The following is a 6,303-nucleotide window of genomic DNA, read 5'->3' as shown; positions in this document are numbered from 1 at the left end:
TGGCGTTGCCAAGCTGCTTGGGCACATATATTGCTAGCCTGTTTACTGCAATGGTTATTGCCAACTGGCATGTGAAAGTGTCCTACTGCAGAGGAAAAAACAAGGTTGCAATTCCTATAAACATTTGGGAGAGGACTGCAGATACCTCCATGAAAATTTCATCAAGATCTCTCAGGAAGATTCAAGGACATCCCTATGTTCACAACCAAACGGCTCCACATATGCTTCCCCCAACTCTACAGGGGAATGAAAAGCAGATAGCTCTCTCTCTCTTTCTGTTGTATTGCTACTTCTACTACTACAAGTAAATTAAAGAACAGTCAATAGCTTGTGTCCTGAAAAGTTGGGGGCACCATCATTGTAATTGGAAAAACATTTACCCATTTACTTCAGGTTTCTTTCCCTGCATCAGGCTCGCCCATGCTTGACTGCTAGGACTGACTGGACTGCAGTGGAGTCTCAAAGAGGTCCTGGCATGCAGCATAGCTGGAACACCAATGGCATATCCCCCTTCTTCTTCCTCCTCTACCAATGGTTTGTGTCTTGGGCTTATCGAAGGTATTCACTGTGGTCTGCAGGGTGGTGGTGGGGCTTCCAGCAAAAATGGCATGCGGTTCTTTGTATAAGCAATATGGTCTGTGGCTCGGTACCAGATTGACTGTTGGCCTCTCAGGCCTTCTGTTATGCCAAAAAAGTTTCTTTGCTTTCTCAAGTACTGCAGCTGATCCCTATTTGACCCCTTCTCCTGCATCCCCCATGCAATCTGCTACTAGATGTCCACATTTCTATGACTGGTCCGTAGCTATGCCTGCACAGCCTCTTCCTTTCTCAGGCCCAGGCGATCCAATATCTCCTGTCTACCCCACACTGGAGTGCGTCTGGAGCATGTAGTCAGCACAATTGACTGCACAGCTGCACCCATCAATAAAGATCTGCTTGGTGTACTTGTGAAGCCAAATAATCAGGAAAGGCATTTCAAAAATCCGCAGGGTTTTAAAGGGAGAGGTGGGCTTCTGGTCTCCAGGACCACTGGGCTGTGGAGTTCAGAACTGTAACCAGAGTGATCAGTGTCAGGCATTGTGGGACAGCTGCTGGAGAATTCGTAGAGTCAACATCGATAATGTAGTATCTACACTTGCACCACATTGAGCTCAGTACATGAACCATAGCTCAATGCTGTGTCGCCATAATAGGGTGCTTACATCAGAGGAGACAAGTTTTAGTTTAGTCATGTGCAGGGGTGCAGGAACTATTTGTATAGTGGAGGTGCTGAGAGCCATTGAACCAAACTCTAAACCCTACATATAATGGAAACCACTTCAAACCAGGGAGTGTGGCAGCATCCCCCACACCTCTTGTTCCAGCATTCAGGTCACATGCACAAGTAGGTCGATGCAAGTTGGCTTGCATTGAACTACCTTTGTAGTGTAGACCAGACATAAGATTGTTTAAAAGGTCATATAACATGAGGTCTTAAATATGAACCCTTAAATATATATGAAGGCCACACACACACACATATATTTGATCTGTACTGACCTTTGCAAAACACCCTGAGGTTCTTCTGTGAAATGCTATATAAATAAAGAGAAATATTTACTGTAAATGAGTCAAGTAGATAAAGTTGCATCTATTCTGAAACAAAGAAATGGTACTGTATTATTCTATATTGTTAATTTTCTTTTTTTTTAAATAGTAAAGCAGAAATCTAAATACTGAAACATTAAAAAAACGGAACTCCATTATCCTAATTAACAGTTCATTTTTAATAGGCTAAACTTTAAAAAAATATATTTTTGCCAAAGTATTTGACCAATCTTTAGGTGAATTCACTGCCAGGAAACACATCATTTTAAAGATGCTGTGATGTTCTTAAATTCTTACAGCCTCTAAGTAACTGCCATTTAAAAACAAGCAGCTTCTTAAGGAGAAAAGTTTGTAAACTATAGTGCTTCCAACAATGCCCTCTTGTGGCTCATTGCTCACAGCTCACTTGCTCAGTAAGATTTTGAACATATTGTTTTGATTCCAGTTAAAACATCAGCTATGAAAACCTCAAAGAGATTGGTCACGATGTAAAGATAAAATTCCTCCTTCAGTCAGATGTTAAGGGATAACAATCAGTATTGTTCTCTCAACAACATAAAAGTTTTACAGGCTAGCAATTAAATAGCCTTAACTAATAAAACGGAAACAGTGTAAGGTTTTTCTTCCTTTACAATTGACATTTCTAAGCTTAGTGGTGGAGACATTTTGCTGAAGTGACAGTTTCTTTATTATGAGAGACAGTGTGGCTAGTGGAATGAGCCCTAGAGTGACCCTCAGCCACCACCCTTCTAAGCTCTCAGCTTCTTGTTAGCTGTAGGGTGGCATCAGGGTTTTCGCAGCTATGAGAATGCTGACTGGTTGAAACTTATTCCCTAGGTACCAATGCAGTTAGGCAGCAGCAGAGTGGTGGGTTTGAAAATTTCAGTGGTGCCTAAAAGGTGCACAGGCATCTAACTATCTTTGAGGATCTGGACCTAAATAACTTGCCCAAGGTCCCCCACAAAATATGTGCTAGAGCAGGGACTCAAACCCACTTTTCCAACGTCTTAGGCTAAGTGCCTTACTTGCTAGACCATCTATTCTCTTAGGAGCCCTGTGACCCAGGCAGAAGCTTTACAAAGAGCTTGACCAGCTTTTCATCTTGCTTTAACAGCAATTTAACTGTCACAATGAAGCTCACCACTATGCAGATGGCCAGCTCAATGTCTATGCACCACTTAAACCCTGACTTACACTCAGGTGGCGCATAGACCCTGCTAAGGCTTTCTGCACAGGGATACATTTCACAAAGCTCTAATGCTTACACAAAATACATAATTCAAAAATGGTATCCAACTATTTTTTATTCTTACTAAAAGTAGAATGGAAACTGGTTTAAAGTCTGCTTCATAGGGCTGTCTCACTGGCAGTTACAGGACAGCAATACTTCACTTTTCAGCAAGATGGTTGCATGCAGTACTAAGATCCAAAATGCTAATTTTAATTAATCTTAAATGTAAATTAAAAATTGATTGTGGTAAACATAGCTGAGCTGGTGCATGTTGAGGCCCAAATTTCCAAACTTTTATTCAGCTGTAGTGAGGTAGAGTGACTTTCCACTGAGTCAGAGGGGGAGGACCCACTCTCTGACCCCGGGTGGGCAGCACCAAGCCATGCCCTCCCCTCCCACTGGACGTTAGGAGGTGGGACAGGAAGTATAAAGGGCAGGTCCTAGAGTTCAGTTGTGTGGCAACTGCTGGAGTAGACAGATGCTTTCTGCCTGCTCCTGAACCTGGAGTCTGAAGAAGAGCCCCACCAAGTTGAGGACTGGCCAGAACTGCTGGAGCAGCCAGCCAACCCAGACATTGAGGAGTTGCCGAGACTGCCGCTGGCTACCTACCCTAGGGAGATGGAGGACACCCATGGATCCAGGTACACCCCAAAGGGAAGGTGGAAGTGGCCCAGGGACAGCTGATTCCAGTTTGGTTGCATTGCTGCCTGAAACACTGCTAGTGTGTTGTGGCTGGATTCCCCATTGACCAAGTGGCAGAACACTGTGCCACTGTTAGTGCCCTGGGCTGGGATCTGGTGGAGTTGGGTCCAGGTCCCCCTGCCACCCCACCCCTAGGCCAAAAGGTCTGTGTTAGCTCACTGTCCACCAGAGCTAGGACACTAGACTACCCATTGCTCTGCCCGGCCTGAGGGCCTGGGCCCTGAAGTATCCACAGCTCTGCCCTGTCTGAGGGCCTGAGCTTCCTGGACTGTTTGATGCCCACCCCCTGCCTGGGGCCAGAGTACACAGACTGCTTATAGCCTGCCCAGCCTGCAAGTCAGAGTCCCTTAAAACTCTGCCTCTGGGGCCTGGATCTTCATGTCAGATGTGGCTAATTCCCTGACCGTAGGGGAGACCCCTTGACATAGTGACACAGAGTGGCGGCCCACTGAGGCAGAGTGGGAAGAACCACTGTTACCCCAGGAACCCAAATAGTAGATTTACTATTCTACTTCCAGTCTAGTACTACTTACACATGTAAAGCTACTTGTGTATACATTTTTGCAGCAATCTGATTGTTGGGCTGAGCTAAATGGATGTACTTTTAAATTAATATGCAACAATATTTTTAGCAAATATAATACATAAATTCATCTGCCACCATTAAAAATCAGTTGCTTTAGATAACTAATTCAGTAGTTGCGGTATTCCCTTAGGAATTCCCCATACTAACTATATGGAATACTTGCAAGTTTTGAGCCAAATCACCTACTTAGGCAAAACTGGAAAGTTTTTATAAGTAAACTAACTTACACCTACCCTTTTTAACATTTGAAATCTCCTTATGTTTGTTTACATTTTAATCATCACAGATTTCCAAACAAATACCCAAACACCAGATTTTTCTATAAATAAAATGAGAGAGAATATCTGGTGCTAGTAAAAAACATCCCTGGAGAATCAACCCCCCTGTGTATATTAAGAATTACATCATGGTGACCAGCATCCTCTCTCTGCCCAGCCAGACCATGGTTTCTCAACCCTGACATAAAAGGATCCACATTAAAAAATGAGGGTAGTTCATTCAGGGCCAGCTCTACAGTTTTCGCTGCCCCAAGCAGCGGTCGAATTGCCGCTGGACAGCGGGGGCAGTCCGTATGCCCTTAGGGCGGCAGGCACGTTTCCCTGGCGGCAGCAATTCGGCGGCAGCTTCTATGTTTAGCTGAAGCCACCGTGGACAGCTGAACATAGAAGCTGCTGGCAAATTGCCACCACCACGGAAACGCACCTGCCGCCCTAAAGGCGCATGGACTGCCTCCAGCTGTCTGAGGTGGCAATTCAGTGCGCTGCTTTGGGGTGAAAACACAGGGACTGCCGCCCCTTGCAGAATGCCGCCCCAAGCACCAGCTTGGAATGGTGGTGCCTGGAGCCGGCCCTGCCCTGAGTTCATTTCAATCCATCATCTTGCTCAATCACTGACTGTTCTGCTGTTGTTGCATTGCTGGGACAAAATTACTGCCAAATGTGGCTGTGTTTAGTTGTGGCATCACACTTATCTGGTGAGATCACCAAACACATTTCACATAGGTCACTGCATATCAGATGACACCATTGTCTAGTCACTAATGACCTAGGCTGGATTTGAATTAGCATCTTAGAAGTGAAAAGCTGTTTAGTCCATTACCACTGGCAAAATCAGTGTTATTCTACATTGCAATATACTTATGGGTTGTGAAGGCAAGATACTGTGAAGAAGGGTGTCACTGGGTACTCTGCTCACTGCTGTGGCACAGCCTTGTGGCTGTGTGTGGGGATACATCTCAACCCAGTCTGACATCCTCTCCTTTGGTTGCTTGTCTTGTAGCTCTTCTCCCCTCCCACCGCCTCAGGGTTAGGTTACTCCCTCTTCATGGTTTGGCCCTCTGCCCAGGTCACTGAAGTCCTCCTGCCAGAGTATCAAAGTCCCATTAGATGACTGTCTCAAGCAGTCTTCTGGTCCACTGCTCCATCTGTGCTGCTTCCTCAGTGGCTGCTAGGGGAAACTGGGCCTGCTCATACTCCAGACTCTAGCCCAGGGACCCTCCAACCAGTGGCTAAGGGCTGCACTGGCCCAAACCTTGCTGCTGTTTTCCTGGTCTGTTTCCAACTTTGCCTCTATCAGGCTCCTTCTCCACTCTCCTCTGGGTACACCCTTCCCTCAGGGCCAGGATGCCTTGGCTTCTATTCTCTCCCTGCTTTCCTCTTTTCCCTCTTTCTGCCCAGAGAGTGACTTCAGAGCTTCTCTACTGCAACCCCTTTCTTACTCTGCTTCCTGGTTTTGTAGCAGCCTAGCCTGTCCCTTGCCTCACTGGCATTTATCATCAACTAAAAGCTTACCAACCCTGCCTCCCCCAGGCGCAGCCTGATACAGGGCAAATTGGCCCCTTCTTTCTACTCAAGCCTGATGTGAGGTGGGAACCCCATCCCAGGTGGTGATCCTTGTAATCCTGCCCCCCTTCCTTATGCAAGTATTGCTTATCTAGACCCACAGAAGTAGAGTTAGAGCCGAGTGAAATGCTTCTAATATTTTATTCGCTACATTGACTGAAGCTGAATTTTCTGTCAAATTTGGTGAATAGTTTCAACTGAAAAAAGTTTATTTCAATATTTTCAAAATGAAACATTTCAATTTTTTTAAATTTCAAAAGCACATTTTGTTTCAAAATGTGCAAAATTTATTTTTAAACAATTGTTTTTATTTTGAGTCAACCTGAAACAATTTTTCAAACAAAAAATCAATTATG

This window comes from Gopherus flavomarginatus, chromosome 1, assembly GCF_025201925.1.
Source record: "Gopherus flavomarginatus isolate rGopFla2 chromosome 1, rGopFla2.mat.asm, whole genome shotgun sequence".
NCBI classification, from domain to species: domain Eukaryota; kingdom Metazoa; phylum Chordata; order Testudines; family Testudinidae; genus Gopherus; species Gopherus flavomarginatus.
This window is presented reverse-complemented; position numbering follows the sequence as displayed.